This window comes from Amblyraja radiata, chromosome 12 (genome assembly GCF_010909765.2).
Source record: "Amblyraja radiata isolate CabotCenter1 chromosome 12, sAmbRad1.1.pri, whole genome shotgun sequence".
Lineage (NCBI taxonomy): Eukaryota > Metazoa > Chordata > Chondrichthyes > Rajiformes > Rajidae > Amblyraja > Amblyraja radiata.
This window is the reverse complement of record NC_045967.1, coordinates 28,816,883-28,839,893: the sequence shown is the minus strand read 5'-3', so window position 1 is coordinate 28,839,893 and position 23,011 is coordinate 28,816,883.

The window sequence follows — 23,011 nt, the reverse complement described above, 5'->3', positions numbered from 1 at the left end:
AATAGCACAATAAGTGGTCCTGGAAATTACAGTTGTAGCTTTGAATAACTACTCACTCGCTAGATAAGTTCTAATCACAGATATGCAGAGTTTTGCCTCTGAGACACAGGCCTGCACAAAATTCAAACAACAGTCATTCTGCAGCAATTTTCTGTTCGAGCATTTTGAAAAAGCCATGACTTTGTATATTTTTATATACAAGTGTTTGTCACCATAATTGTATAATGCAGCACATCTTCACGTATAATAGCCATTGGTTACGGCTCAAGCAGAAAGAAAGAAATCATGTAAATCATTTCTGTTCTGCTGTGTACAATTTTTGTGTGAATGTGACCTCTATTGGTGTCCCTTGCAGCAGACATTTGTTTCCTTTCTCATGCAATTCCTATCTCAGAGATAATTCCAATATGTAATTAAATTCACTGTTTTAGCATATTAACTAGAACATTTGTAATGGAAGAGAGAAAATCTTATCGCTGCCTTGTGCTTTGTTCAGCTACACAGCACAGGGAGCATACCAGATATCTATTCACTGGGTCATTAGGTTCAGTTGTTAGTGGACATTACAATATGCTCTCTAAATTCCGGGTTGTCACCCAGTGGAGTGTTTGTGTCCAGATGGAATGACTTCTGGCTCGGTGAAAGTATTCTTACCTCTCAGCCAAAAACATTGAATGCGGGCTCCACTCCAGGCAAGTCCAGCGATAGGAGACAGTTACATTCGCTCTGAATACAGAGACACTCTTGCATGTGATTAAGGAGGCCCCACTGCCACTCCATCTTTAGCTATCAATACAATCCTAGGATTCCAATTTACAATGAATTCTATCCAGCCCTTTGTTTGTGTACAAGCTGCTGCTTAGTCTCAATACAGATCCTTCTGCTCGCATTAAAATTAAATCATATATTATTTCTGTGGCTTAAATAAAATCAATATAAAACTGCTGATGGAGGAAATCAGAAATAAAAAGCTAAAAAATACTGGAAACACTCAACAGATCCGGCAACAACTGAGAAAGGTTAAGAACGTTTGACCCTAATCTCTGTTTCTCTTTCTGTAATTGGTGCCTGCTCTGCTGAGTATTTCCAGCATTTTCCGTTTTGAGACGGTAATCCTTTAAGAGACAAAATTATTTTAAGAATTGTTATAATTCTATTGTTACACATTTCCTTCTCATGGTCGGATGGTGACAGAAAAAAAAGTGCTTTGCAAATACATATACACTTTGAAAGAAGTTGTTCAACTGTGAATGTTGTTTACTAGATGTTTGCATAGACAAAATGGTATTGTTATCAGGTAATAGGAAATCAAATGGCAAAGAACCAGGAAATCTTGTCACGTAATCGGTTAATTCATGCTGCAGTTTGTTTCAAAGACCAATTCTTGTCCTATTGACCATTCAATTAGAATTAGATAGAATTTATTACCACACAACCAGGGTCGGTGGAATTTGGGTTGTCAGCAGCGATACAATAATAAAGAACACACAACCACAATAAAATGTAACACAAACATCCACCACAGCATTCATCACTGTGGTGGAAGGCACAAAATTTGGCCAGTCCTCCTCCATTTCCCCCCCGTAGACAGGACCAGAGTCCAGAGTCAGTCCAGGATCGGCTCTTCCTCACCGGAGACCGCGGCTTTAAGTTGTTGTAGGCCGCAGGCCGGCGGTTGAGATTTAAAGTCTCCGCCGCAGCCAGAAGCACCGTAGACTGCAGGGCCGGCGGTCGAAGCTCCCCTCCATGGGTGATGGTAAGTCCATGCCGGCCCCGCGGTAGAAGTTGGCCGCGGGCCGGCAGTGATGGCTTCTTCTTCCCCCGGGTCCCCCACGAGGGATCCCGGGCTGTAGACGCCGCACCAGCTGGAGCTCTGCAGACCGCGACTTCAGGCTGCGACTTCAGGCTGCCCCGGGCCAGCGAAACGGAGCGCTCCCCTCCAGTGAGCCCCAGCGAGGGCTCACCCGCTCCACAACGAGAGTCCACGCTGCTCCCGCCGCTGAAGCTCCGGGCGCGTCTCCGGGAAAGGCCGCGCCGATCCTTGATGTTAGGCCACGGGGGAGGCGACCTGGAAAAAGTCGCCTCTCCATGGAGGAGGCGACCGAAGCGGTTTCCCCCTTGCCCCCCAACACCACCCCCCACACAAAACACACAAAGGAACATTAAGCACATACTTTAAAACATACTAAAACATTTTTTAAAAAGTTGAAAAAACTGACGCGCTGCTGACATGGCTGCTGCCAGAGCAGCGCCCCCTACCGAATTGAACACTAAATCTGCAATTTTCTTGCTATTGCGTCACAGCTTTTGTTAGGTGATTTGGATTAGACAGCTCCGTTTATGGCAAATTAAACACCAGTAAATATCATCATGTTTGTTGTTTCATAAATTGGTCCTTTCTGTATTTTGTTTTATTTGACTATTTCACCTAGAAAATATTTCCCACTGAATTAACTTATAGTGGTCAGTTGTGATAGGTGTCAAGAAATTGAAGTACATCCATCACCAAGATTTGTTTTGCTTTTGTTGCTATTTAACTTTGTGGTGACCGGCTCAGACTCTGAACTGCAAGAATTTACATAAAGAGAATTCAGCCATCACTTATTCGTGCAAAAGGAAGTTATAACTGATTCTCTGAATATCTGAATAATTTAACATTATTATACAGGATAGATGATATTCAAGGACAATGTTTCTTATTGCCCTCCAAACAATGTTCATCAAAGTAGACCATTCAGACTTGCATGAAATGAATGGAAAGCAAAAAATAATTGATGCAGGAAATCTGAAATAAAACACAAAATGCTGGAACTGCTCAGTATGTCAGGCAATATTTTTGGGAGAGAGAAGGTTCAGGTCAATAACTTCCCGTCAGAAGCTTGCCTAACTAATCTTCAGTTCTGACAAAATTTCATCAATCTGAAATATTCCAGGACAGTGAGATAATTCCAGAATCTTTTTTTCTTGATTGTGAAATAAAACCTCATGAACATGATCATTGCAGGCCAACTTGCAAATAATATAAACACGGGTTCATTTCCGGCACCTCCCATTCCAGAATCCTACGAGCTGGAAACATTATTTTCTTGGAGGAGTTAAAGGTTTTGGAAAATGGTTAGAACATGGTTGAGATTTTTATCACAGGTCTCAGTCTTGCAACTGAAGCAATCTGATCTTAAAATGAGGACTATTGGTACCTTGATAACCTCCATATTGAGAAAGATGTTGCGTGTTATTTGGTTCAAAACATATTTACATCAAAACAAAGAGTATGAGAAGGCCGTGTGGACCATTGAGCTTGCTCTGCCATTTATCACCTCACACCTGATCTTCTATTTCTGGTACATTCTCATATCCTATCCACACCCCTTGATGCTTTTTATATACAGTAGCTACCAACCTCTAGTACAAACATGGTCAATGACTGAATCTCCATGGCACTCTGGAGAAGAGAATATCAAATATTCACCACCCTCTGCAAAAAGAATTGTTTGCATAACCCACACTTGACAGTTTGCTACATTTTATTGGTTAAAATTTCACAAATGTCGTTGTATTCTGCTGCATTGAAATGAACACGTCCTGATGTCAACACGGTTATTAATTTTGAACTGCCAAGCTGAAGAGATACTCTGGCTGAAGCACATGAATTTCTCACAGTTACAAATTGGAGTGAATATCCAGCAGGTTTAATGCTGAAATGAGGACAGGAAGCTAATTAAAACACAAGGTGAGAGCCAAGTACCTTAATTAGCATTAGCCCTCTACACTGGCATCATACCTGAAATGATTCTGCATAACCCTTAACTCTTTCATTGCTGATAATATATTTCTTGGTCAAAAACTTTTTTTTATCACACCTGCAGGTGGCATTTTATTCCATAGATACATAGTACATAGAAAAATAGGTGCAGTAGTAGGCCATTCGGCCCTTCAAGCCAGTACCGCCATTCAATGTGATCATGGCCGATCATCTAAAATCAGTACCCCGTTCCTGCTTTTTACCCATATCCCTTGATTCCTTTAGCTCTGAGCTAAATCTAACTCTCTATTAAAATATTACAAATAATATAAGCAGAAGAGGATTATTACAACTTTAAATGTAAGAAGTAACTGCAAATGCTGGTTCGCCCATTCCTTCTCTCCAGAGATGCTACCTGTCCCACTGAATTACTCCAGCTTCTTGTGTCTACCTTCAATTACAACATTATAACAGTTTATCTACGGTATCGGCTTGCAGGAGTACAATTTCTTGTGTCTGTTTATCCTTCAATACTTTACCCAAGCAGTTGTATGTGAAGATGGAAAATGTTGGTTGATTACTGGTGGTACATTGCAACACAAGATTGTAATTCTCTTTTTAATCAACAAAACTGCAGCAGGAATTGCTAAGTGATCACAAAATGCTGGAGTAACCCAACGGGACAGGCAGCATCTCTGGAGAGTAGGAATGGGTGGCGTTTCAGGTCGAGACTCTTCTTCAGACTGAAACATTACCGATTCCTTCTCTTCAGAGATGCTGCCTGTCCTGCTGAGTTACTCCAGCATTTTGTGTCTACCTTCGATTTAAACCAGCATCTGCAGTTCTTTCCTACACAATTACTAGATGATGTTTGTGGATCCTTGTTTAAAACACTCCATGGCATGGCACCTCAACAACCATGTCGTGCTCCCATTAGACTACAGTAGAACTCCTTCTCTCCAGCGATGCTGCCTGTCCCGCTGAGTTACATCAGCATTTTGTGTCTATGTTAGAATACAGTATTCAACAGCACCTTACACATATTTATCAAGGGCCCTCAGATCCAGTAGAATACATTTGATGGATGCTTACACAGCTTCCTGCACAAAATCAGGTCTGAATATAGCACAAACCCACAAGTGACACTGGGAGACAGGATTGTATTCAAAACTGATCATTGCCCTCATATAAAATTGTTAATAACCATATAACCATATAACAATTACAGCACGGAAACAGGCCAACTCGGCCCTTCTAGTCCGTGCCGAACACTTATTCTCTCCTAATCCCATCTACCTGCACTCAGACCTTAACCCTCCATTCCTTTCCCATCCATATACCTATCCAATTGATTTTTAAATGATAAAATCGAACCTGCCTCCACCATTTCCACTGGGAGCTCATTCCACACAGCTACCACTCTCTGAGTAAAGAAGTTCCCCCTCATGTTACCCCTAAACTTCTGTCCCTTAATTCTCAAATCATGTCCTCTTGTTTGAATATTCCCTACTCTCAATGGAAAAGCTTATCCACGTCGCTTATCCACAATAAGCTAGTTTTAACATTTTGTTTGAAAGGGAGAACTGCAAACACCTCTCATTCTCTCAGTACTGCACTTCTTTCTGTAGAAGCTTTATGTAGTTATTACAATGGCTCACTCTATAAATGAAGGAATAGAAGGATACAAATGGTATTGGTTTTTGGAGCTTTATCATCATAGCCCCAGTTTATTGCAGGTAAAATACCTTGGGGCAGTTTTCTATGGCCAAATATCTTTAAATGTTGGGGATATTTTCAGATGATTCCAAAGTAATCAATTCAATTTATAAGCCCTTAGACAACCAAGTAATTTATGTCTATCTGCAGCAAGAGCTGGGCAACAGTCATAATGAACAAGTATCACGCAATGGTCATCTTCAACAAAAGTAGATTCATAGTCATAGAGTAACTCTAACATTTGCTCTTGAACCTTAATGACATTAGCATTGTCGAATTTAAGATGATGAATGTTTGACAGTCATCATTTGATCAGAAGCTTAACTGGAATAGTCACTTAAATACTATGATATAGGAGCAACTCAGCGGGTCAGGCAGCAGCTCCAGAGAAAAGGAATTGGTGACATTTCGGGTCAAGACCCTTCTTCCCTTTCCCTTGACTCTTAGACTGAAGAAGTTTCTCGACGCAAAATGTTACCTATTTCTTTTCTCCAGAGATGCTGCCTGACCCGCTGAGTTATTCCAGCTTTTTGTGTCCGTCTTTGGTTTGGTTTGGTTTGGTTTGATTTGCAGTTCCTCCCTACACATGATATAGGAGCAAGTCATCGACCAGATATTCTGTGGAGTCTTCAGGTAGATACATGATACTAATACACAAAGACAGAACATGGATGGAATGTGTTTATGTGCAACAGGACCTAGTTCCATTGCCAATTTTGCTATGGGCAAATGGACTGGTATTGCTCAGCTGGAATTCTGATCAAATGCACTTTGCTAAATTTTATAGATCTTGTAAATTCTGTCAAGTCACCGTGCAATTAGGCAGGACTACTTAGAAAGTGCAATTTAAGTAGTACCTCAATGAAATTAGTCCACTAAAGCATTAGCTAGGAGATGGATGACTTAGACTTTATGCAATTTTCAGCAGTTACAAAGTTTGCACATAATGATGTTATACAACACCACATTCCAAATAGAAATGAAAGTTAGAAAGCATGAAGTATTAATCTACACTTAACTATCTATTCATTCATAAATATATGCCGTCATTATTCACATGTGATGTGTGTTGTACTATTTACTGTATGATTTAAAAACAAATATAAATAAATATAAAACAATTTGGAAGAGTGTCAAGTAAATATATCACATTTTAAAGCACCTTATTTTGTCCCTGGGGCTCCCTAAGGCATCTCTCACACACAATGATTCAGTGTTGTTATGTGGGTAATGCATAAGGCATTCTTTGCACAGCAAGATCAGTACCAGCAAAATAACATTTGTCTAAGCTTTAACACCACTGGAGAAAATGCACAAAGAAATGCATGCATTATTTCTTCATAATAACTCAATATAGAGGGATAGTCTCATTATTTGGTCAACAATGTTATAATGGAATAAACCAAGAGAAGTTGACCTGAAACTTCTTTGCTGCAATTCAAATCCACATAAGATCCAAGATGTTATGTTTTATAGAACTTGCCCTACATGTACAGTTGCGGCATATGGCACAGCTGGTGGTGCTGCTGCCACACAGCGTCAGAGACCTGGATTCTGCTGCTGTCTGTGGGAAATTTGTATGATCTCCCTGTAACCATATGGGTTTACTCCAGAGGCTCTGGTTTCTTACCCACATCCCAAAGATACAAAGGTTTATAGGTTAATTAGCTTCTGTTTAAAAAAAATCCCACATGTGTCGGGAGTGAATGAGAAAGTGGAGTATACCTAGAGCTAGTGTGAGCAGGTGATTGGTGGTTGCCGTGGATTTGGTGGGCCGATGGACCTATATCCATGCTGTATCTCGAAACTAAACTAAACTAAATGTAGAAATGCCCACAAAGGATTTTCCTCCGTGATTAACCATTGTTGCAGATGGACACTTGTGGAGGAAGTGTAAATGCAGCATAGGTGAGCAGTATGGAAGATCCAGGGGAAGGGTCTATGGTGCTGTGGAGGGAGTTGGAGGTTGTGGAGGGAAGATTGGTTTGGAGGGACTAGGATAGGATCTTAGGGGATTGGAAAGGGGGTTGTTTGCGGTGAGGTGATGACATTGGAAGGACTGGAGCAATGGTGAAGGAAAAGGTCGAGGTGATGATAGCCTGGGTAAAAGGGAACTTCAAGAAAAGGTTTGAACCAGGTTGGAGATTGATAAGGATGAAAGGATAAAAGAGGTTGCATTCTTTGAGGGTTGTTGGCATCCTCCATGTAACTCATCTGCATAGTACAAGCTTACTCTAGCATCACGATTCGTAACTCTTCAATCCTTTAGTCTCACACCTTCTGTCTTTTCATTTCTGGTCTTTGTCCAACCGTCTGCCTCTCAAAAACCACCTCACTGTATCCACTTATCACTCGCCAAGCTTTGTCCTCCCTCCCAGCTTTCTCCGCAACACACAATCAGTCTGAAGAAGAATCCCGCTCCAAAATGTCACCTATCCATGATCTTCAGTGCATTGCCGCCTGACCCGCTGAATTACTCCAGCACTTCAAGTCTCTTTTTATAAACCAGCATCTGCAGTTCCTTGTTTCAAGAGTATTAAGATATTTGTCACTTATTCATCAAGCGATTGCACAGAATCGTTGTTGGAATTGCTAAGTCATTATTATTTTGTGTCTATTTATTAGCTAATTAAGCAAAAGCAGAGAGCTGGACATAGAGGCAGACATTCAGGAAGGCAAGCAGAAAAATTCACTTGTTGTTCATCTTACTGGTAATCTCTCCTGATGGAGATTTCATGAACACGGCGGTCGTGGGAGGACGGGATGAGACCTCACTTTCTTTAGTATCTGAATAGTTTATCAGCAGATAATATAGGCTCTGAAATCAGTAGGGAAAACAAAATGCCAGCTGCTGGCTAGAGTGCAAGGTGCAAAAACACAGCTGCTTATTTTGTATGGACATGTAGCTCTGTGCTAAAGGACCATTTAAGGCAGAGAAGGTCAGAAATGAAACAAAACCAAGCCTTTAATTAATAAACCCAGTACATTTTAAATGACTGGAAACTAGAGTTAGTTCAAATTAGATATAATCCCAAACAGGCACCCATAATACCCACACAGAGCATGCACAGCACTGGGATTTGTTTGCATTCTTTTTGTTACACATTAAATGTTATTAAAATAAAAAAATGATTTTTAATATACTACCAGGTGGCTTTATTTGTCAGCCATCAGAAATCACTGATTCATGAGGTAATCCGTTCTCAGTTCAAACTTATAAGTTTTGATATGTGTCCATGGGGAATATCAAGCAGTCTATCCATCGTACTCTGTGGAAGTGCACCATCTGTTTACTATTCAATGGGAAATACTTTTGGCGCTGAAAACTGTAGATGGGTCTTCAGGTCATTTATCTTCTTACTGATTCATAGGAGAGGGCTAGGGAGATGTTAGAAGTCCACTGCATTGTATTTCCTCAACAAAGTGAGAGATGACATTGTTGAGGAATGAAATATGTATCTCTGTATTAGTTTGCAGTGACAGATATTTTCAAGAGCAGCATAGCAGAGGTCAGGTGTAAGCACTCCCTGCATTACCCTTGTAGTGGGCCTGGCAAATAAAATCCACGTTTTAACAATAAGCCAATGCAACAATTTGCAACATGATGCATGTCCTATGTATAGGTTCTCAGAGCAACTGTACTGACAGCATTGACATGTATTTAAATTTGGGGCATTGTTGCTGCTTAGCTACTCCTGAACCATTGAGAATTACCCTCCTCACCCCTCCCTGGGCTGGATTTGAACCTGGACCCCAAAGATGAATAGGCATTGCTCCAAAATACACTGATTCTGTGACCTTTCCTTGGCTGAGCTACAGATGACATATAAAATGCAAACTCAGCAACTTCTAGATGTTATTTAAATTATGTTACTGCTACAGCCAGGTATTTTGCATTCTGATCTCCCTCCATCAATCAAGTTTTTTTTTCCCCATAATGATAAGTGGCTGTCTCTACTATGAATTATCACATGTAGCAAGAAAAACACAGATTTTTAATAAAAAGGGACCATTCATTCAAAAATGTATGAATACTATTTAGAATTCTCCCGTCATCAATCACCATCAATCCTATTATTGACTAGAAATGCATAATGTTAATAACTGATATCTCTGATCAGGAATGATAGGACATTAGCATTTCAGTTTCCCTACTTGTTCTAGTTCAGAAATTTGGGATCCATTTCACTTCCTTGACAATCAAGCAATACTGGTTATTTTTTGACCTGTTCATCCAAGTAATGCAGCCTTATGGGAACCCTTCTTCTGTGTGAACCAGATGGGGAGGGGACAATGGGCAGATGGAAATAATGGGGATAGGGGGGGGGTGGATGGGGGGGGTGGGAGGAGTTCTCAAAGGGAGAAGAAAACCAGGTGGATTAGTGAGTGTGTGAGGGAGGAGAACACTGGGGATGTGGATTACCATATGCTGGTACATTTATTATTCATACCTTTGGGTTGTAAGGTAACAAAGCAGAATCAAAGATGTTGTTCTTCCATTTTGATTTTGGCCTCTCTGTGGCAGTGGAAAAGGATGTGGACCAACAGGTTAACCGGAAGCTCAAGATGGCCATTGCAGAGAGAGTGCAGATGCTTTGCAAAATGGTCGCCTTATCTATGCCCAGTTTCACCGATGTAGAGGAGGTCCATTGCAAGCGCTGAATGCAATTGACGATGTTGGAAGAGGAGCAGATGAATCTCTGCCTTATCTAGAAGGGTCACTCATGTCACTTATGGTGGCGAGGGAGGAGGTGAGGGACTGTTTTGTTTAGTATAGAGACACAGCGTGGAAACGGGCCCTTCGGCCCACCGTGTCCACGGCGACCAGTGATCACCCCACCCATTAACACTATCTCACACACATGCTAGAGACAATTTACACGTACACCAAGCCGATAAACCTACATACCTGTACATTGTTGGAGTGTGGGAGGAAACCGAAGATCTTGGAGAAATCCCACGGGGTCACGGGGAGAACATACAAACTCTGTACAGACAGCACCCGTAGTTGGGATCGAACCCAGGTCTTAAGCGCTGTTAGGCAACAACTCTGCCACTGCGCCCCGTGCTGCCCCTAACTGTGTATCTGTTGTTACACCTAATAAGTCATAGGAGCAAAAATAGGCCATCTGGCCCATTGAGTCTACTCCTCTATTCAATCATGGCTGATCTATCTTTCCCTCTCAACCCCATTCTCCTGCCTGATCTATCTTTCCCTCTCAACCCCATTCTCCTGCCTGATCCCCATAACCCTTGACATCCTTACTTATCAAGAATCTTTTGACTCAAAATTGTTCCATGGAGATTGTGAAGCCCAAGGCAGAAAAGCTGCTTCCTTCTTGGGATCTCACCATTTCTGTGCTTCATTCATGATGAAATGCAGCCTTTCTCAATGGTTACACAGCTGTCTTTACATCTATACACAGACAAACGGTGTATGGACATGAACACAGAAATGGCACAGCCTGGTTGATTTCCCAGAGATTGAACGACACTTTCAGCATTACATATTTATATCTTGCTTGTATTTTTGATTTCAATCATAAATTCTGAATTTTGTGCGAACTCATTTGAATGTTTATCCCTAAGTAAAGACTTTAATAAGCCCTGCCAAGATTGAAGATTTGCAATAAAATAAAATATGAGAACCAATTATGGCTTTATTATTACTGTTTGATTAGAATTATTTGCAAGGCAAAGTTTGACATTTTCCTTCTCTTTTCTACTTGTTTACCACAGTTCTTAAATGTGTTCCTGTGACAATGAGTTCTAGCCTGTGGAATTTTTAGAAAATTAGTTTTCAACTGTAAGTAGCCATAAGAACAAAATTATAATCAGTATTTGATGTCTAGACTGTCTAAGGAATTCAACAATACTTGAAAACATATAAATCACCTCTCCAGGCACTAGTTACAATGTGCCAAAGGTTGTGAAAACTCATCAGAACTTTTCGGCAAGGAGTTGGATTTATGTGTGTGTGTGTGTGTGTGTGTGGGGGGGGGGGGATTTCGTAGTGGTTGTGGAAGCTTATGATATGTAAAAGGTTATAAGAGATCTGAATTACTAGAACAAGTGTGAGTAACTGTTAATTTCTAATATGATACATTGAGCAAATCATGAGCGTAGAAAAATGTTGTACTTTATCATCTCATCATAATTTCCAAGTGTAAGAATGCTGTTAAATGTGTAGCTGTTTTCATTTTTGTGTCTCTTCAAAGTTACAAGATGTAATTGCTTTGCCTACAACGATATGTGGCTTCCTTTTCATTGTCTGATAACACTGGCATTTCAATAGACAATGCTTCATCAACAGAAGTTTTCATTTGCAGAGTGAATGTATCAACCAAGGATGGCAGAGATGGGTGGGGGGCTGGGCGATGGGGACTGAAAAATGGTGGGTTTCCCAGAATTAAGACTAGGAGGGATACTTTGAAACAATATACTATGATCACTGAGAAGGTCAACTTGTAACCTCCAGATGCCGAGACGTACACCTGGCAAATCTTAGGTTGCGTGCATCTCTGTGCAAACCAGTCTTTCACTGCAGTTGTGGATGGACATCGAAAGAACAAAGCCCTACCCACCACTCCTTTCCCCACCCCAGGATGGACACTGTTGGAATCTCTCTCCATTGTACATCTGGCTGGATACTGTACTGGAACCTCCCACTTATCCCTTTCTAGGAGGGAGGAAGATGGAAGGTACAGGAGGGAGAGGTACAAACAAGAATGGGCAATGAAGTGCAGGCCTGAATTCACTCAGATATAGTGTTGCCTCCTATGATTGGGATTTGTTTGAATGGGGTGCGTTTGCTAGTTTTTTACTTTACAAATCACTCCTACCCTGCTCGCTCTTTAATTTTATTTCCTCCCTCTTTTCTCACCACTCATCCTTCTCTAAATGCCACCCTCTCTCCTCTCCCACTACATTACTATTTTCTCTCATTCTGGTCCTCTCTATTCCCTCACACCGCCATCTGCGCTCTCTGGAAAAAAAATACTTTGCACTATTTAAAAATATTAGCTTTCCATAATTGTTTTACAAATTAATTTAAACCACAATTAACTCACAAATTCATATAAAAATACATAGTTAATTATGATTATTTCTTAATTTGATAAACCTAATTATTTTAGATAATATTATTTTATCTAATGTAATAGTATAATATTAACGATGAACACGAAAACAGATATAACTAATTGTTGGTAGTGATTGGGTGTATGGGTAACAGCAAGGAGCTATTACACCTGGGAGGAAATCGTGAAACCTAAAATCTAAGTAAAAGTCAAGAGATGAAGGCAGTATAAATGGATGATTGAGTGTATCAGGACGACTGAAGGGGCAGGACAGTTTCAATATACCTTCTGTGTCAACAGTCATTTGGTATTGGTACATTAGGTTGTGCGAAGAGAAAAAAGGACAGAGTGCAGAATATAGTATTACAGCATTACAGAGTTGAGCACCAGAGAAAGTGCAGATAAAATAATAAGTGTAAGAACCACAGTGGATAAGATTGATAGGTTCATTCAAGAGTCTTCTTCTTCTTCTCACGTATGGCGTGCACAGCCTAAAGTTGTAGGACAACTTGTTCTATTTGATCTTATTTTTTTGATTGTGCATGCCAGGTTGATTGCATTTGTTGAAACAGGGCGGACCACGTGAAGGTTACAATCTCCCAGACCATTCAAGAGTCTGATAACAGTGCAAAGACCGCAATGAGATAAACTGAGAGATTAGGACTACACCTCAGTTAATGAGAGTGTGATACTACAGAGAAAGAAGTTGTTTCTGAATTTGATGGTGCATGCTTTCAAGCTTTTGTATCTTCTGTCTCGAGGTGAGAGGAGAGAAGAAATGACCAGAGTGGAAGTGTTCTGTGATTAAATTGGCTGTTTTTTTGAGGCAGCATGAAGTGTACAGTAAATAGAATTGACGGGGAAGAAGGTTGGCTTATGTGATGGACAGGGGTGCATACACAACTCTTTGCAAATTCTTGCAATCCCGGATAGATCAGTTGCAAACTGAGTTGCGATGCATCGCAATAGGATGCTTTCTGTGGTGCATCCAGAGAAATTGCTCACAGTTGCTGCACTAATATGGAATTTCCTTAGCCTTCTGAAGATGTAGAAGCATTAGTGTGCTTTCTTGGCTGTAATGTTAATGTGGTTACACCAGGACAAATTATAGCTGATATTTATGCCTCTCGACAATCTCCACTTCAGCACCATTGATGCTGATGGGGGCGTGGATTCCACCGCATCTCCTGTAGTCAATGACAAGCTTCTTCATCTTGTCGACATTGTGAAACTTTGTTGTCTTAGCACCATATCTCTCTCTATCTCCCCTCTACTCCATCTCATCATTTGTCAAGATCCCGCCCACTATTGGTGGGGTGACCTGAAAATGAGTTGGCTTTGATGCAAAGTCTGAAATCTGAAATGTGCTGATCGAAACTATTATGAGCTTGTATTCAGCGGGGGAAGAAAGATGTGGATGATCCAATTTTATATTCTCTTTTCCACACTGCCTTTTCTCTCCAGAGTGTGTCCAGTTTTCAGTATCTATATTACTAAAGGTCTGACCTTGACCATTTCTGTTGTTCTGTATATTGATTTTAGAAAAAAACGCTGCCACTTACGGCTGTGACTTTTGGCCATCTTACTTAGAGCCCCACTCCACTGCATGGGACAAGAGGATTTTTCCCATCGATGAAAAATAAAAGTTATTAGTGTTTAGAAAATGTTGAGATTCTCTCTCCTGAAGGCCACGCCCCTTCCAGAGGGATTATAAAACCCAAAAGTGTCGAGTACCTCAGTCAGTCTCTGCAAGATGGGGAAGTGAGATGGTCACGTCTCTTAGTCTGAGCTGTGAATAACACTGAACACATGTCTACTAAACTGAGTGTGGTTTTACTGACCTTGAGTGCTCTTAATATGGTTTGAAAATGAAACTGTGGTTGGCTGAAAAAAGAACAACAAATGGTTGGTGGTTGTTGGTTTGAACTAAAGCACAGCAAATGGTTGGTGGTGGTTGGTTTGAACTAAAACACAGCAAATGGTTGGTGGTGGTTGGTTTGAACTAAAGAACAGCAAATGGTTGTTGGTGGTTGGTTTGAACTAAAGCACGGCAAATGGTTGGTGGTGGTTGGTTTGAACTAAAGCACAGAGTCTAAACTAGACAACTTCCTGTTTGCACTGGATATTGATTTTAGATTAAACGCTACCACTTACGGCTGTGATTTTTGGCCATCTTACTCAGACCCCCTCCGCTCATCAGGTGCAGAGGATTCTTCCCATCAATGAAAAATAAAAGTGTTATTAGTGTTTAAAAAATGTTGAGAATCTCTCTCCTGTCAATCATGCCATGAAGGCCACACCCCTTCCGGTGATAGGGGGGAGGGATTATAAAACCTGGAAGTGTGGGTGTGGCTCAGTCTCTGCAAGATAGGGGAGGGAGAGGTCATGACTCAGTCTGAGCTGTGAATCAACTGAACACACTGAACGTCTACTGAACTGTGAGTGTGGTGTTTATGTGGTGTTTTATATTGAAGTCACGTGAGTCACTACGTGAAGAGCCCGCCAGCCCGCATGCGCATCAATACGTCGAAGCATGGCGCGAGAATCGGAGCAATTCGAAACTGCTCCGACAGGTAAGAGAAATGTTTTCTTTCAGGAACGGGCCGCTGCTCCGTAAATAGGGGCAGCGGGCCCGGAGAAGCTGGCACACTTTTGCAGCTGCCGCCATGTAGATTCCGTGGAGCTGGCGGGATAAAAATAGCAGTGGCCGGCGCGTCAGGGATAGTGAACGCTGTGGAGGCTCTGCGGGACCTGGCATTCTAAAAATAGCAGCGACCAGCTAAGGCTGGGGCAGCGAACGCTGTGGAGGCTTGGCGGTAGCTGGAGTTCTAAAAATAGCAGCTGCCGGCTAAGGCCCAGACAGCGACCGCTGTACAGGCTCTGTAAGGAGAGGGGAGCACTGCCTCAACATCTGTGATTGAGGTTATCAGGCTGCTCAGTAGAGTGAAGTAGTTGAAGTTTCCATCAACACATGTTTAATTTTTTCAGCTCAGTTAGTGGAGTTGCCAGTTCGTTGGAAACATCATTGCCATCCTCTCTGGGATAGGTAGCTACCAGCAGGAAGCCGGTCTGGCATGTAGCATTTTTTATCTGACCTGCAGGTTCATGTTGTGAATAAAAAATGTATATATAATAATCTGTAGGCTCTCAATACCAGTATTCCTGATTAAGTGCCTGGTCGAAGAGATTGTGTTGCGCACACTGGCGACTGAGACAGGTTGTTTCAGTCAGAGGACTGCGGAGCAATTCCTGGTTCAGGCTTACATTGTGCTATTTTCCACTCTGAGGAAGAACGCTGAGGATTTGTGGTGACTCTGACAGTCAAGAGTTGACAGGGAACACGTATTCCCACATCAAGTGGATGCTGTGTTTCAGCTCTAGTCATAAGGTTCTGATTATATGTTATGAGCGAAATAAATGAATAAATAGATAAATGCATCTTCCGCGGCAGGAGAAGCCAAAAAAAATCCATCCGTACGGTCAAAAGAGGAAACGATGGTTCCAAGTGGAATCAGAAACATCTCACAAAGGATGAGTTGTCTGCCCAAGAAGAAGAGGGTTATATTTCTGATATTTCTCAAGATTGCAGAAACGTGGAGCATGCCAAATCAGGTTAGGATTTGGCTAGTCTGATCATGTGTTTGGTTACCCAGTTTAAGATGGATGATTGGCTTTCAGCAATTTAGCTGATTCAGAGAATTAGGGCCTCTATCGATCTTGAAGATGCATACTTTGCCATATTTATACAGGAGAGGCACAGATATATCTGGAGTTTTGATAACAAAGCTGGTGGTGGAAAGTTTAGGCTCTACCTAGGGGTTGTGTTCAGGCCTAGGATATTTACAAAGATTCCAAGGCTAATGTTGCCCTACTCAGATCAAAAGGGCATTGTGTCATCGACTTTATAGACAACATGCAAAATTTGTAGCAGGTAAGACTAGGGTTTTATCAGTAGATGCCTCTTATGATATTAAGGATGAGGCAACATGAAATTTAATAGTGCCAACTTTGCCTATTCATTCAGGGTGTCCATGGTAAAGGCAACTGAAAGAAGCTCCTATTTACTCGAAGTCATGAGTGATGGATGGTGCAGTCTTTTTCTCGGGCAGCTAGCTCTGCACAATTGTATGGGAAGTTTGTGAACAAGACATGTGAGCTACTTTTAAACGGAAGTAACAGAGGTTTGTGTTTCTTTCAGTTTGGGCTTAGAGAAGCGATTATGTTATGGCACAATTGACACTGCTTGTGCTGCTTTGTCATTCTCTATAGTCCCATAAGTGGGACAATAAATGATTGGTTATTCACCCGCTGTTCACTAACGTTACGCAAGGTGTCTTTTATATGACCGTTCTAAACGCCTAGACTCATAGTAGTGTGGAATGTATATCAGTAAATTATTATGCAGATATTCATCTACTGTATTCCTAATAAGAGCAGGATCTTTTAAGTTGATTATGTTTTTAGCAACTGATTTCAGCACAAAGAACACAGTCTTTACTCAATCTATGGCTCGGTCTCTGGGTCATAACTGACATGAGGGTAGCTCTTCTACTCAGTGGCTGTGGAAAGCATATTGTCCGGAAATATTACCATCTGGTTTGGGAATTGCTCTGTCCAGGACAAGAAGGCTCTGCAGAGAGTAGTGCGTTTGGCCGAACGCACTATGGGAACTTCACTCGCCCCCCTGCAGGAACTATACATCAGAAGGTGCAACTCCAGAGCCAACAAGATCATGGGAGAACCCTTCCACCCCTGCAACGGACTGTTCCAGCTGCTACGGTCAGGCAAATGCCTCCGTTGCCATGCTGTGAGAACGGAGAGGTTGAGATGGAGTTTCTTCCCAGAGGCCATTAGGACTGTAAACTCCTATCTCACCTTTTTTATTAAATTGCAGTTTTTTTTCCCTTTTTCCTTCCGCCCACAATATTTAATATGTAAAAGAATATGTGATTCTGTTCCATTCTGTTTGTAGTTTGTTTGGTTGTTTGTTTGTTTGTCTTTTTGCACAAAGTCCGCGAGCATTGCCACTTTTCATTTCACTGCACATCTCGTATGTGTATGTGACGAATAAACTGACTTGACTTGACTTGAGCTTGTTATGGGAATTATCTCATAAAGCAAAACGGACATGGTTGCATACAATTTGGAGTTGACAGCATACCCACCAGACGGAGATTTGGGGTGTTATTATGTATACAGGTATACTGAGCTTGCTAGTACCTATGAGATGAAGGAAAACAATTTATTTGTTATTTAATAGTTTTCTCAAGAGATTGCTGATGGCTCATTAGCAGCCAATAGAATAGTTATTTCCATTTGATCATCATCTTGCAATAGCAGGAGGCTTACATAGTGCACTTTCAGAAGTTATAAAATTTGGTTGAATATGCCTGGATGTATGCAAATAGAATTCTGAACAGTGTTGCATGAGTCATTGTCTAACTCAAAGCCAATTGGGACTCCGATTAAGTGCCATATATGCAAGTTAGCATCATGGTGTTATTAACCCATGTCTTTTCTACCATTTATGGTTTATCTGTTTAAGTGTTTCACACACAGATTGGGTTACTGCATGAACCCATGGAGCTTTGAAGGCTTCACGTAGTCACTCACGTGACGTCGATATAAAACAGAAAGTTTAAACGAAAACTTACCGTTTGAAGTTTGATCATTATTTTATGAGGTTGAAGTGAGGGATTACGTGCCCTCCACTCCCAACCCTGATTCTCATAAAGATCATCCGGTAAGTCTAGGGTCGTCAATCTTTCTATCGTTTAAGTCCGTACAACTGGTCTGTGATTTCATACAGTTGCTCTGAAGATTGATGCGCATGCGGGCTGGCGAGCTCTTCACGTAATCCCTCACTTCAACCTCATAAAATAAAGATCAAACGGCAAGTTTTTGTTTAATCTTTCTATTTTGTGTGGTTTTATGGTGGTTTTATGGTGGTTTCACCCTGCTTGAAATGGTATGAAACTGCATTTGAATTTGGTGACCTTGCACCCTGCATGAAATGGTATGAAACTGCATTTGAATTTGGTGGCCTTGCACCCTGCTTGAAATGGTATGAAACCACTTGAATTTGGTGGCCTTGCACCCTGCTTGAAGTGGTATGAAACTGCACTTGAATTTGGTGGCCTTGTACCCTGCTTGAAGTGGTATAAAACTGCAGTTGAATTTGGTGGCCTTGCACCCTGCTTGAAGTGGCATGAAACTGCACTTGAATTTGGTGGCCTTGCACCCTGCTTGAAGTGTTGTGAAACTGCACTTGAATGTGGTGGCCTTGCACCCTGCTTGAAGTGGTATGAAACTGCACTTGAATTTGGTGGCCTTGCACCCTGCTTGTAGTGGTCGGAAACTGCACTTGAATTTGGTGGCCTTGCACCCTGCTTGACGTGGTAGGATACTGCACTTGGATTTGGTGGCCTTGCACCCTGCTTGAAGTGCTAAGAAACTGCACTTGAATTTGGTGGCCTTGCACCCTGCTTGAAATGGTAGGAAACTACATTTGAATTTGGTGGCCTTGCACCCTGCTTAATATGGAATTTCAAGGAATAGCCGTGCGTCAACTGCCAGCCCACCAGCAGTGAGTGAGCTGCCAGCACATCAGGCTTGAGTGACTGAGCTGCCACCCCAAGAATCCATTTGACCCACAATGTCCATACTAGCCCTCTGGAAACCAGTCCCTTTAGCCCACAACACGCATACTAACGCTCTTGAAGGCCTCCCCCCCCCCCCCCCCCCCCCCACTGGCCACCAATATTGGAATTGGTGGAGAGGTGGAATATTGCGTTGGGGGACCAGCCCTCCCGTGTGAACATGGGACCCAACGGGTCCCACTTAGTCTAGTAATGTATATATCTCTCTCTCGAACTCTGGCACAAATCTTTTTTTGTGCTGATCTTTATATGGAACATTTTTTTCTTTATTTTCCAACTTTTGATAATGTGTTTTGTGTCCTCTCTCTCTCTGTCATTCTATTTTCCTCCTTCAGTATTTCAGAATGAGAACGTTATTGACTGTTAGTGCCAACAGCAAAAGGACGTGCTGTATATCTGTTTTTCACTGAGACTCTGTTTATGCTTTTCACTTCAACAATGGATAGTAATTGAAATGTAATCTTTATCAAAAGAGAAATAAACAATTGAATAACTAGTTCACCAATGTGCTTTGAAATCACCATAGTTAGAAATCCTAGGACAGAACAAGTGGTTATGATAAATTGTTTGTAATGCTCAATGAGATATTATATACACCACATAGTTTTTTTTTTGCATTTACATGAAGCAAACACAGCCACCTGATTTTTGTCCCCCTTGAAATCTAAAGAGCCACAATGTCATTGAAGAAGTAAACAGAGAATGTAGAACAGTAGAGCACGGGAACTTGTCCTTTGGCCCATAATGTCCATGCTGAACATGATTGCAAGTTAAACTGGTCACCTCTGCCTGCACATGATGCATATCTCTCCATGCCTTGCATATTCATGTCCCTCTAAAAGCCTCGTGAAAGCCATTATTGTGTCTAACTCCAACACCACTGTGAACAAAAACTCTCCCCAACACATCTTCTTTAAACTTTGCCCTTCTCACCCTTAATTTATACCTTGGGGTGTTATTATGTATACAGGTAAGTTTTTTTATTTTTCCACCTTGGGGAAAAATATTTTGATTGTCTATCCTATCTGTGACTCTCATAATGTTTTATGCTTCTATCAGGTCTCCCCTAAGACTCTGATGCTCCAGAGAAAATAATCCAACAAAAAACAGTTCATTACTAAGAACAACAATTAAAAGCCAATGCCGATTCTGAGATTTTGAAATCAGCAATGTGCATGACAAATACAGTATACTAAACATAAGGAAGTATAAGAACATAATAAGAGCAAGAGTAGGCCATTTAGCCCATTGTGCCTGATTTACCATTCAAAAAGATCATGGCCGACCTTGTATCACTTCTCTGTACTTATCTCCTATCCCTTAACTCCCTTTATATCTAATAACTTTTGACCTCAATCTTGAATGTTATAAAAAGTATGAATATTGTCATATAATAAATCAAACCAAAAAGATCATCCACTGAAGGAGGAGGCAATATGTGCCCTGGAGCTTGCTTCACTATTGAACAAGTAATCTTTGACTTGCGACCCCATTTCCTGAAATTTTCCCCATTGATTCCTCCAATATATTCGTAGATAAATCAATCAGTTTTGAATGCAATCATGACTGAGCCTTTACAATCCTCTGGCTTGGAGAATTCTGAAGGTTTTGTCTGCCATTTAGTCCTCAATGACCTGGCTCTTATTTTAAATCTGTGATCCCAAGTTCAAATCACCTAACCACAGGAAACATCCTTCTTGTATTTACCATGATAAGATTTATATATTTCAATTGGGTCACCATTTGTTCTTCGATACTTTGGTTCCAGTGGAGCAATTTTGGCAGAAAATCTCCGGTGCGAGAAGCACTGTTAATGTTCACTTGGTGTCCATTATCACCTGTACATTGTTACCTTTATACCTTCTCATACCCACCAGATCCCTTTACAGGCGTGCACACACACACACACACACACACACACACACACACACACACACACACACACACACACACACACACACACACACACACACATGCATGTGGACGTTGGTCCAAATGCACTTGCCCACTACCTTCCTCCTCACACCTCACCACCCTCACCTAACCTTCCTTTGGGGGATGGGAAATGGTCCAATATGCCTTAGAATGAATAATTCCTTCCGAAAGCAGACAAAAAGGGGAAGCATCAGTCTGGTGATGGTAGAACGGCCGAGAGGAATCATTTGGCCAAGGTGGGATGAAAGCTGGGTCTCATGGACCAATCATGCTCTCAGAGTGGGTTACGAGGTGGAAACATGAGATGGACATGGTTGAATAATATATTCAAGTGAGAAAGCCATTGTTTTATGAAGGGCAATGACTGCTTCTGTTCCTAAAATATTTATATAAAAATGCAAATTGCAATCAAGCAATCTGCACATCTTCAGGATTGGCTGTAATAAAAATAAGAATATTCAGCACTTCAAGAGCATTGATAAAAGACAAAGGCTCTATATTCGATCAATAACCTTTACTTAAAACTAAAAAAAGAGAAAAACAAGTTAAATGCAAGTTCAGTTAGGATAAAATTGGAGGAGAGGAAAGAACAAAAGCATGTTAAGACTTTTCTGATGCAAAAGTAAACAGATAATTCTTATTGAAAGGTCAAACAAAGTGGCAGAAATTGGTCCATCCACAAGTAGTCAATGTAATTTCTGACAAATTTGTATTATATAACATAACATAAAGGAAAATACATAGAAGTGCATGGAACTGATATATACCTTCATTGATGACATCGTCATGTCAGACCAGATTTGGGAGGCACAGGAACTGCTCAGCAGGGTCCAGACAGAGTGCGAGAAAGTGGGCATTCTCCTCAAGCCAAGAAGATGGAGTACATAGTATACTACGTTGGTGACCATGAGCCTCTCAAGGCCAGTTGCGATGCATCTCCCAAGAAAGTGGAGGACTTCAAGTACCTAGGAGCGAGGATGCAGAGCTCGGAGAATAACACCAAGGTCCGGAAAGCGCTTGCATGGAAAGCCATCAATAACATGGGGAAAATCAGGACGTCTTGGATGTCTAAGGGTCTCAAACTGAGATTCTTCCATGCAACTGTCGAGACCCTATTATTGTACGGGTGTGAGGCATGGACTCTCACTCGAGCACTGTCCAAGTCTCATAGAAACAATAAAACATAGAAAATAGGTGCAGGAGTTGGCCATTCGGCCCCTCGAGCCTGCACCGCCATTCAATATGATCATGGCTGATCATCCACTCAGTATCCTGTACCTGCTTTCTCTCCATACCCCCTGATCGCTTTAGCCACAAGGGCCACATCTAACTCCCTCTTAAATATAGCCAATGAACTGGCCTCAACTACATTCTGTGGCAGAGAATTCCAGAGATTCACCTGTTTTTGTTTCAATCAAAGAATTCCAGAGATTCAAAATGTTTTTCTCATCTCAGCCCTAAAAGATTTCCCCTTTATCCTTAAACTGTGACTCCTTGTTCTGGACTTCCCCAACATCGGGAACAATCTTCCTGCATCTAGCCTGTCCAAACCCTTAAGAATTTTGTAAGTTTCTATAAGATCCCCCCTCAATCTTCTAAATCCTCGAAAAATTCTATAAGATTCGTCAGACATGATTTACCTTTCATAAATCCATGCTGACTTTGGTGAAACCATTGGACAATGTCAGCATGGATTTATGAAAGGTAAATCAGGTCTGACGAATCTTATATAATTTTTCGAGGATGTAACTAGTAGAGTGGATAAGGGAGAACCAGTGGATGTGGTATATCTGGACTTTCAGAAGGCTTTCGACAAGGTCCCACATAAGAGATTAGTATACAAACTTAAAGCACACGGTATTGGGGGTTCAGTATTGATG